At 42.7% G+C, this 11,686-nt stretch overlaps 1 long non-coding RNA gene across 2 annotated transcripts; it reads left to right on the top strand.

Annotated features, from left to right (window-relative positions):
* The first annotated feature begins 1,913 nt into the window (after positions 1-1,913).
* On the top strand, positions 1,914-8,844 carry LOC311426700. 2 transcript variants are annotated; one of them, XR_014686973.1, is made up of 4 exons: positions 1,914-2,067; positions 2,186-2,421; positions 3,248-3,402; positions 8,093-8,844. It is a non-coding gene; the product is annotated as an uncharacterized lncRNA (long non-coding RNA). The 2 variants fall into 2 exon arrangements; XR_014686974.1 differs by lacking the exon at positions 8,093-8,844 and having other exon boundaries at positions 3,248-5,684.
* The last annotated feature ends 2,842 nt before the right edge of the window (positions 8,845-11,686 follow it).

The following is an 11,686-nucleotide window of genomic DNA, read 5'->3' as shown; positions in this document are numbered from 1 at the left end:
AGGCCACATCTTGAGTGCTGTGAGCAGTCTGGTACTCCCCTGTATAAGAAAGAAAGACACGGACTTATAGAAGGAGCAAGTCCACCAAAGGGCCATCAAGATGGTTGGGGCCTGGAGTGCAAGGACATGTACAAGGAGAGACAAAGTGATCTGGGACTGTTCAGGCTGGACAAGAGGCAGCTCAAGGAGAATATTATCACTGTTTGGACTGACCTAGTGGAAGATTGAAGAGAAGATGAAGCCAGGCCTTCCTCAGAAGTGCAGAGTGACAGGACAAGGTTGAAACATGGGAAAACCTGATTAAATACTAATAAAAAACTATCACCATGAGACTGGTCATACTCTGTGTGGTGGTTTTACTCGGGTGGGCAGCCAAGCTCCACCACAACCGCTCTCTCACTCCCCCTCTCCTCAAAGAGGAAGGGGGAGAAAATACAACACAGACAACTCAAGGTTTGAGATGAGAAAGGTTTAATTAAAGGGAAAGGGGATGGGGAGGAAAAAAGAAACAAAAGAAACAATAAGTCTGCACGGAAGCACAGAGAGAGGGAAAAAAATATTCTCTACTTCCCATCAACTAGCGATGTTTGGCCACGTCCTGGGAAGCAGGGCCTCAAAACACGTAGTGGTTTTTCAGGAGGAACAGCCCCCTCCCCCACGAGAGCCCCCCTTTTTATTGCTGAGTGTGACATCAGGTGTTATGGAATATCCCTTTTGTTGGTTTAGGTCAGCTGCCCCGGCAATGTCCCCTCCCCATCACTTGCCCACCCCCAGCCTGCTGGCTCTTGGGGGCTTGGAAGGAGTCCTGATGCTGTGCCAGCACTACACAGCAATAGACACAACACTGGAGTGATATCAGTGCTGTTCCAGCTACAAGTGCAGAGCACAGCACTGTGTGGGCTGCTGCAGGGAAAAGGTGACTCCAGCTCAGACAGACCCAACACACTCTGAAAGAGGGGTCCAAAGAGGCTGTGGGATCCCCATCCCTGGAGATACTGAAAACTCAGTGGCACAAGCCCTGAGCAGCCTGAGCTAATTGGCCCTATTATGATTACTCAACAACCTCCTTTCTAACCTCCATTATTCTGTGATCCTACAACTTTGCCTATATTCTGGGATATAGGCAGAATATTGTCTGAATATTGTCTTAGTTTTAGTTCTTACATAGTCAAGAGAGGACAAATGTGAAACAATTCTAAGAAGAGTGAAAAAAGTCCTTGGTGAACTTTGGTGGTTTATATCCAGGATATAAACTGCACAGGAGTCCTTTGCATAGTTGGTGCAAGGACCTATCTGTAGAGTGAAATAAGAGGAAGAAAAGCTAGCCTGAGTTTCAGGTAGAATATCAGGTCTATTTCTCCACATTTCCTTTATTTATTGTGTTTTATGATCCAAGCAGATCTTGCTTTAGCATAGTGTCCCAGAGCTTTGCCTTCTGTTATTTTTTTTTGTCCAAATTAATTTAGTGAAGAAGGTAATGCACCTAGCAGCCTCTTTGGGCACAAAGTTAAACCAAAAAAATAATTAGAGTTATTCTCTGTCTTATCTTACACGCACAATACAGTCATTTGTTGAAAGTTCCATGCTAGAGCATGTAATTTCAAAATCAGTCATAAAGAAGAGAATATATTTTTTCCATCTGTCTTTTTTAAGGAATTGCCATAACAAGATAAAGGATATTAGCAGTTGAACATACAGCTGAATGTTCTGAGTTGAAGGTGCCCTTTGGTGCCTCATAAAGCCAAAACTTTGAATAGTAATATTACCTTTGGGCTGTTGAGCTTCTAAAGTGTTATTATTTTATAATCTTATAATTAGTGGTTGCACAACTCTGTTCCGCTCTGGCATGCAGCCGAGACAATGTGCCCATCACGTGCTAGGCTGTGGCACTCACAGAGTTCAAGTTACACTGAACAAATTTTACATACAATAAGCATTTTAAACAAAGGGCTCATGGAAATAGTTACCAAAAGGAGATAATGCATTCGAGCGGACTGCAGAAATATAAGCGGAAAACATGAAGCTGTATATCTGGAGACATCCCTAGGCGTCTCTGTGCGTGCCAAGGTACTCCTTCCTGGGGGGGCAGGACCTGAGCTTTCTTTTCTCCTCACCACTTGTCTTCATTTTAAGAGGAGACAAGGAAAAGGATGTGGATATAACTGGACTCTTCTGGATCCTGCAGAAATCAAAGGAAACACTGGCTCCAAGGGTGAAGATGTCCCTAAGGCAGACAACCTTCATACATATGGAATAATCTGATCACCATCCTGGCATAGGGAAGTCACCTTCCAGTCACAGCCACGGATCTGATGAGAGGGGGATTGAAGTCTTTTTCCTTGTCCATGTCCCAGCTCATGTTTCCCAACCTGTGGCCCATCTCACAGCACCTCTGCAGCTGGGCATGACCAAAGGCTCCAGGTAACACAGCCGAGAAGTACCAGGGCAGCTGGCAGCTGACAGGGGGTTGGACAGGCTTCAGTGAATTTGGGTACTTTGGCTCTACAAGGAGAATTGAACTTATTTTTTCTTGACTTCCTTCTCTCAGATGTTAAATGTCAGTAGACAGTAGCAGCCTGCTCAGTTTTGTGAGAATAAACACAAGTACGCCACTCAGACACCAAGATGGGGAGGCCAGATTATATTTTATACAAATAAATATCAGATAGGTCTTCTAGTAAAGAAGAGGAAAAAGACAGACCAAAGAAATTTGGCTTCGTTTGGCTTGACAATGTACACAGCCATCACTATGTGCATGTTACACAAACCTGTGCTATGCTCTTTGCACAGCCCCAACACTGCCAACAAGCAGTCATTGAGCATCATCACCTCTCATCCAGAAACGCTCTACAGGCAATTATCTGTCTCAAGAGAATGGAATATCCATCAAGTATTGTTTTCCCCTGTACTCCAATCTAAATCAACATGTGGGAGAATGGGTAAAAACAGCTTAGTGACATCTTGTCATAATTTATCATGTGTATTTGTACTGTTGGCAGCAGCCTTTTTGGATCTGCTCCATTTTTTTTCCCGTTCCTTCTACAGTGTTCAATTTTCTGGTCACAGCTGGGAGAACAAATGGCATGGTTAACCATGTTTGAACCAGGATAATGAGTAAAACCTGCTGTCTTAAACAACAGGTTACCTATAAAAATAACTGCCAATATTAAATATAATAATGGATAAATATTAAAGGGGAGGGGGGAGAGAAAGCTATAAAATTTCATAATACTATTCTTTTCCTCAGGTGAGTATGGAGCCATATCCATTCATTTTGGAGACATAACCGTGTTGGGACCTACGTTTTCCCTCTTTCTGGGACTTTGGAAAGCTCCTACAGCTGAGGGAAGCACCAGGATTGTCCCCTTCGTTAATGGTTAATGGAATTAAATCCCAGATGAGGTGATAAATCCTGCTTCCTCTTTCAACCTACACAGCCTCTTCTCTCCCCCTTCTCCCCTTTCCCAGTAGCAGTAATCAGAGAAGACAGTTAATTGGGGATTTACATTTCTCCACTGCCCCACTTCCCCTGCCCCTCCCACACATCACCTTGCACCTGCATTTGAGATTTCTCCAGATTTGAACAAAAGGAAGGGTCTTCACTGAGAACAATGAGGGTGCTGCGCATATAAATAATGGCACAGTCAGGTTGTGGTGTTTCTGTGGCTGGTTTTGTGCCTTTTCTGGCTGTAGGCTTAGTTTGCCTGGCATTCTGAGTGAATAGGATTGGATAGGAAGGAGAATCCCACCTTTTTGTTCAGAAAAGCTGAGAGAATCTTCTATGTGACAAATCTGTCTAATTTCCTTCTGTGACTGGGGAACAGGCTTTGTGGAGAGAAGGTAGACAGAGACAGACAGACAAGGGTAGGACTTGGTTCCAAATACAGATGTCTAAATTTAGGTTTCTGCCATGTAGATGACCTTGTGTGAGCAAAGTTTCTACATTAGCATGAGATGAATTGCCTTCCAGCCACTGCTGATTGTACAGTGGAGTCATAGTCAGTAACGTGAGCTTAAGATACCTGAATTTGGGGCTGATTCCCCCTTTTTGGCATTTTAAAATAAGTAATGGTTTTGAATTCAGTTTTCAATAATACCATTTTCTTCATTTTTAAAGATAACACTCTGTTTTAGGGTTACAGAGACAGAGCATTGATTTTTGGTGACAGATTCATTTCATGTTTGCATAATAATAATTTTTTGGATTACATTTCTGTAAGTAAGCTAGTGAAATATTTTGATCTTGATAAAACTACTACAGCAGGCAGGATTGAAATCTGGCTTGGACAGCCAATCCTTGAGAGCAATTTTCAGTGTTTTGCACAGGTAGTGTCATTGAATTTCTTTGAGGTAACTTCTGGGGAAATTATGATTTCTAGCAACCACTCCTGAATTATGTCTATGTATGTATTGTCAGCATGACTTTACAGTTTCACATCTGAAATAGGTTCATTTTTATTTGTCTGGTGTATACATCCTGAGAGTAACCTGCAGACTAAAGAGGCTTCAAGCAACAATTGGTCCCTTGAAAGCACACAAACTAAATAAATGTTTATAAACCCCAAATGATGTCACTGTAGCAGGTAAATGACAGCAGAACAATGGGCATGGCTACACTCCTTTAAGCTGCAGCAATGTTCCCTAGCAACTACCGAGGAGTTGAGCAGCCTTCGGAGGTATCGTGAGTGCCAACAGGCCATTATCTGACAAATGATTGAGAAATGATCTTAATCCCGTATTTCACAGAGGAGATATTGTAAATCAATTGCCTGTTTGTAATTTACAGATACCACTTTCTCCCTTTGGGTAAGCTATTAGGTAAGAATTCCTCTGGGTAATAATTATGTAGTAATTTCATTTTTTATTTGTGTTAGTATTAATCATATACATTTTATAATTTAAGGTATTTGAGTTCCAGGGGAATAGCATTAGGTAGCTGCTATGCTGTAAGAAAAAGTACACTGAGCTGAAGTTTAACATTAATCTAAACTGATCTAATGGCTTCTAAAAACTCAACCACCAATTGCTTCGTTGATTTGGGACTGCCTTTTGAAGCACATGGTTAGGCATAAGGCAATATGTAGGAAGAGGACGAGCAAGGGCTTTATCTAAGCAGCCCAGCTATTTATTAAATCAGCTAATCGTGCCATACCAACCTAATTAATAATTATTGGTGCAAGGAATGCCATGGAATAGGCTACATGGATACCAAATGCTCCCAATAGTTGATGGAAAGCCATTCTCTGCCCTTCTGTTTTGCCTGACCACGACAAGGAGCAGTTACCTCATCTTCACTGTACTCTCTGCCACTGAGCTACTCTATAAACCTGGGCAAGTCTCTTTACTATTTTGTAACACAAAGTTTTTCGTGCCCTACACTTAATTACATTGTAGGGGGTTGTGAAGCGCTCTGTGGACACATCTGGAAGTAGACAGGCAAAATATCCCCAACTTTTAACATCCAGCTCCACAAAGAATTGCCTAAATCAGCCGTTTCTCTGAACACCTGTGCCTCATCAAGACATTTAGCAGTGATTTTGGACAGTTACTGAAATGAGCTTCAGGCCCTGTGTACACAGGTACGTGAAGATTCGGATTAAGGCCTCCTCTCCTGTCTATGGTGAAGCCCTGACATACAGCCTCAGCCTGTACACCTCCAGTCACCTACGTGATCCTTCTTCAGCCATGGCCCCTGCTAATCCAGCCCATAGTCTGTTGCATGAAATGCTAGCTGCATGTGAGCATTCTCCTTATTTTGTATTCCAGTTACCTATTATTTTGGGGAAGAGTTTTTTCATTATTTGTGTAACTGGGAGATACTGGATAATCAGGCTGGAAGAATTAAAGATCCACAGCCTGAATCAAACTGGGAAAGAATAATGTTCCCCACATGATTAGTCACAACTTTTATATAACCACTATTGGGAATTCCGCAGCTGCTTCTCAGCTTACTGCACTGAAAATGAACTCACTGGAAATGAACTATCTAAATGGGCTTTTTCAAAAAGAAATGCCCCTGGATATTTACATAAGTTTACTTCTACCCTGGCAAACACTGCTTTCAGTTAGTTTTGACAAAGGGGCTTTCCATTGACCTAATCCATCCCCTCCCCAGGTAAGCACATAAAATATTTGTTAGATTTATCATATGCTAGAGACTGGCATCTGCCTTTATCCTAAAACAGGAATTGTCATCCTTGCCATTTGTCATGTTGTCATAAAGAAAGAAATTACCATTCTATGGTAGGTCAAACGATTAGTGGCAACTTGTTTGGGAGAAGTAAGAGAAAGGGGCTAGAGAGTAAGATAAAAGAGTGATATATGTACAAAATAACTCTAATGTACAGGGGCCAAGTCATTCTAATTTAAAATTTCAGGTTTAAAAAAAAAAAAAAAAAAAAAAAAGTGCAGAAATCTTGGGCTGCAGCAACATGTTGCCTTTGGCAGGCAAGTTCTGCTTGAGGACTCTTTTCCTGTCCTTGGCTGCTCTCTCCCCTACCACAGCACTTGCTGCCTCTGGAAAAATGTCACTGTGGCCCTGCTGTAAAACAGATTTTTTTTTTTAATTATACTGGGAGGACAAGCAGTGACGTGTGAAACTGGGAACCAACATTATTTTGTAACACTGCCCTCATCTGACTAAAATCTGGTCTTCTGATGTCTTAAACTGTAAAGTACACTTTGCCTCAGAATTAAATAACTTATGTCCCATGTATTGCAATTCCACGAGTATTGCAGGGTGAATAGGAAAGAATGAGGAATTAGAAACTAAGCGATGTGAAGCATTAGTGATGGTAGAGAGAGGCAGAAAGGCAAGTAACATTTTTTTTTCTGGAGGTCAGGAGAAACGTTCAAGGGGAACAAAGTTATGTATGAGGTGGTTGTGTGGAGGAGCAGCAGGTGAATCAAAAGGGAGATGCAATAAAGGAGAGAGGAACTGGAGAAAGATGTGTACACATAACAGGGCAGCCGTGAAGCATGCAGAGAACATAGAAGACTAGAACAAGAAACCGCAATGATTTCATCTTGACAAGGTCTGGAACAGAGGAATTAAGCCATTGCCCGCAGCTGTAATTCACAAACAAGGGCGCTATTTGACCTATAAGCGCTGAAAGGTTACAGACCTTACAGACTTGATCAAGCATAACTGACCATATACTTTAGATAGAAAAGAATCAAACTTCTGCAAGTAAAGTCCTATTGACTGGTATGGTTGTTTGTAGTCTGCTATTTTGGCTTCATCACTTCTCATTATGTCTCTCCATTCTTGCACCATGAGAGACCCTTCACAGCAGCAGTGAGGCCAAAGACAGGTTTTATCTCCACGTGCTAATTTGGACAACCATGAAAGCTGTCTTGACTTGTTCCCCTGCAGCAAAAGACCCACCCTGGTCACTGCAGAAGAACTAAATTACCACGCAGCAACAACCCCCTGCTCAAGCTTGTGGCCCACCCTAAAATGCAGCTGAAAGCCTTCTCTTGTGCGGAGCCAGAGCTCTACAGCTCCATCACATGGGAAAGTAGCCTGCAGCTGTCATTTTTAGGAGTTTCCCAGATGTTTTGCAGGTCCTTTTCAATGCTCAGCGCGGCCGCCAGAGGGCGCCGCCGGCCCGGCGGTGGGGCGGGAGCAGGGCCTGGAGCCGGGCCGGGCGCTGTCACCATGGGGCCCAGAGCTCGCCCAGGGCCCCAGAGACCAAAACCATCGTCGTTGTGAAGGGAAATCCTATCCCCTTCGGGATGATCTTTTATTAAATTAAATTAAAATTGCTCTTTTTACACAGAACTGGAGGTTCAGCTAAATTTTGAGTGGTGCTTGGTGCAGACCCTGAGCTTCAAGAAGGGTCCCCTTGCCCTTGCCTAGATTTCAGGGCTGCCCAAGGGCTTTGCAGAGCTCGTACCGTGTCTGTCATGCAGAGTGCGAAGGAGACATTTCAGCAAACTGTGGCTTCCCCGCACACACAGCTTTTCAGGGGCTCCAGTGCTGTCGGGTCAGGGCAGTCCCATTGGGGCAGCTGGAGCAAACAATGGTCCGGACTCTGGCTTCTTTCATTGACTTTTTATTTTATTTTTTTTCTTTCTTAAAACTGCATAGATTGGAGAAGAAAACAAGCAAGCAAACAAACAAACAAACAAAAATTGCATCAAGGATTGTGGGAACGTGGATGTCGCATGCTTTCCACATACCTTTGTGATTAAATGTCTGGCATTCACACACTAGTATGTGGCTGCTTAACAAGGAAATGGAATACCGAAAGCACACCTTCCCCCCTCCAAGTAAATGCAACGCTGCAATTTTAATTGCACCTCAGTCGGGCAGCTCTTGGATGAGAATTCGCCTTGACTGAGTCTCCCTTTGAGAGCCTAATTCTGATCAGATCATCTTTGCCTTTGTTCTCTCCGGTATTGTGCATTGGAGTCATGCATTGCATTGCTACAGAGCTGAAGGGCTCATGTCATATGGTGTTTTTCAAATGTGCCACTTCAGTGGATGTTGTTAAATAAATACATAAATAAATAAAATTCCAAACTCCTTAGTGGCCACTCTGCTATGTCTAGACCAGTCTGCAGCCTTACTCTCTCCACCTAGTCCTGTTTGTCCACTTTCTCACCTGGGATATCACTGCCTGAATTCTTGGCTGCAAATTTCAAGTCCTCTCTGGCCAGGTATGTTTTTGCAGTGTTCATTTATATGGTGCCTTTTGTAATGGTGTTCTCACCTGAAGAAGTGCCCTTTCAGGGCAGCAATAAATAAATTCTTTGACAGACTCCATCAGAGGAGGTAATTGGAGCAATGCATTTGTGTGAGATCTTGCATGGTTGTAATGAAGCAAAGACACGTGCAAGGAACTGGTGATATTTAAGCATTTTGCTAGCCAGGACACTAGCTGTCCTGTAGGAACAGGAAAGCTATTGTTGAACTGAATCCTTCTGTCTTCCTCTGGTGCCAGTACTCCACAAAGCATGCATTTTGTGTCTTTAATGGTATTCAGCTTAGCGAAAGGTACAGTCTGGGACCAGCCAGAGAACATAATTAAAGAACACTCAGCTTCCATCCCTCATATAAAGGTCATGTATTTGTATTTCAGTTAAGTCAGCCTGCAGTTTTTGTAAAGTGTCTGATGTTCTCTTAGTGCTGCATAAACAATAGCAAAACCAAAACAGAATTAAATTTCAATTAATCTGAGACATTCATAACAGGGATTAGAACAATAAACAGGTTTTATAATTATCCTTCCTCCTTGCGTATGAGATTTTGACCTCTTTATACTAATCTGATTTTATTTGTCATCTTAACTGTAAAATTCAGTGTTAGTAGTCCCAGACAGTCAAAACTGACTCAAGCTTCATTCTTCAGCCCTATTCCTTCCAGGTGGAAAAAAAAGGTAAAAGTAATTTAAAAAATAATAAATAATAATAATAAAAAAAACTTTAGACTAAAGTTGGGTTTCTTGTTTCTAATCAGGAAAATTCTTTTTTGTTTGTTTGTTTTGTTTCTATTTTTTTTTAACCTTTAGATTTTTTTTTCTTTTTCAAACTTTTTCTTAGCATTTCTGAGGTCTGGAAACATTTTTTTGAAATGAAACTTGAGATTCCTGCATAATTGGTTGCCTTTGGGAACTGAGATTTTAATTAAAAAAAAAAAAAAAGAAAAAAAAAAAAAAAGTGGGACAGTTGTGATAAAATCATAAGAATTGGCAACACATTTAAATTTCTAAGCCAGGTAGGGAAGCATTGCGAAGGCAAAGAAAACAGCCTCAATGTCAGGAGACTTTCCCGATGATGAAACCCTGTGGGATTATGGCATGGCCAGCCACAGTGCCTGCAGGGTGCAGAGGGGCGGTTATAGGTTGCCTGTACCCACTGCAAGTGCAGGAAAGTGAGATCTTTAGCCAAAAAGACTGCCTTGTATCATGGCCTTCATTAGGATAATCCTCTCATCCCAGCAGCTCCTTATTTGTTGATAATCTTGCCTTATCATGGTACACATCTGAAGTGCATGCACATTTGGGGGCAAGGGTAGTGCTGGCAGTAACTCTGCCCTGTGCCCAGCAGCTGCCTAGAGAGAATCCAGGAGGCGCGGGGCAAAAGTCAAGCCCGTGTCTGAGTGTTTATTGGGCTGTATTGTTTACACAGTGAATCATGGCTTGCTCAGAACAAGGGACAGGGCAAAGCCTTGCTACCTTTCCCAGGGAACCACAGCACCTAACGCCAAGAGTGGCAGAGAAGCCCTAATCTTCCAAGGGAGAGGGATAGTAAAAGTTCCTCTATCAGAGATAGTTTAGATAACACCGAACAAAGTATTAGAGAGCCATTGGCTATACTGCATCTGAAAGGGAGATAACCCAGCAGATGTCTGGTTCTGCACTGTAGTATAATTACAGGTAAGCTTTGAAGTCATTGGGAATCAGCTGACTGTGTTCTGGGAAGCTGTGAAGAAAAGCAGTGGTGTGTTGCTGCTGTGACTGTTTCAGCACAAAAGCACACATCTCATGAACAGGCATGTCTCGCCCAAGAAGCAGCATTGTGCTAGCGTTCACAGTCCTCAGCAGTGCTGAGAGGTTTTAATTCATGCTCTCATGAGCTCATCTTACCTCTGCTTTTCCTACCAAAGTTGTGAATTTCATAGCTTATTATTCCAAATGGACGACTGCAGAGTGTTGTTTTCCTGGCACGAACTGCTCGCTTGGTAACATGATATGATTCTCTCAATAGGAATTGAAAAATTGGGGTAACAATGGAGCCTGTATCTTGCTCTTATCAGTACCCGATAATGGAAATTCATTCAGTAAGACAGTGCCAAACACAGCGTGGGTAGAAAGGAAATCTGGTTCAGAAAGGCTGACCTAGCACCTAAGTGAATGGAAAATGCGTCATCCTTCAGCTCCCCGAAGGAGCCGTGTCCTTATCTAGTGCTTGCCTTGTATTCGGGGACATGACCCTGCTTTTTAGCCATAGGGCTTCAGCGAACAAGCCATTGTGGGGCTTCATCCATTCTCCTCATTCTCTTCCTCACGCTGCTGTGCTCACGATGGCCCTTGTACCCTCCATGTACTCGGCACTTACTTAACTCAAAATAAAGGCAGGTTGATTTCACACACTAAGAAAGTAACAGTACTGTCTCATACCAGCGAATTCTCCTGCACATTGGGGTGAATTCACACAGATGGAGACAAAATAGTGGTCCAGCTATCAGTTTCCCTTGTTTTTCTTACTAGGAAGAGATCCTAAATTATCCTGGTTTTTCCACTGTGAAGTCTGTCATTAGAGTATATTAGAGCTGCTTCTTCCACCCTGGCTGCTCTGACCCATATCAGGCTGGTGCTTGCTTCTCCTGGGGGCTGCTGGCTTTGCATTGCCATGGGAGAGAAAGGAGGAGAAATCACCTTCCCCAGTCTATCCACTCATAAACTGAAGTGTGTTTCGGGTTTAGGTTTGATTGGGAGGGGTGGGAAGAAGTTCTGCTGTCTCTATTTGCCTCTATTTTACTTTGAAGCCATCAAACATCTTTGTTGCCTGGCTTCACCTGCCTCTCAAACATGGGAACCAGCAAGGAGAATATGATGAAACAGGTATTTAAGGCAATTAAGGGGCAGGCTGGAGCACAGGCTGAGTTATCAATCATTGCATGATCTATCTGGTGGGGTGAAAGAACAGTGCGGGTACTCAGAGCACATCCATCAGGTAT

The sequence above is a fragment of the Aythya ferina genome (genome assembly GCF_964211825.1).
Source record: "Aythya ferina genome assembly, chromosome: 1".
Taxonomy (NCBI): domain Eukaryota; kingdom Metazoa; phylum Chordata; class Aves; order Anseriformes; family Anatidae; genus Aythya; species Aythya ferina.
Note: the sequence above shows the minus strand (reverse complement) of the source record. Positions and strands in the feature narration are given on the sequence as shown.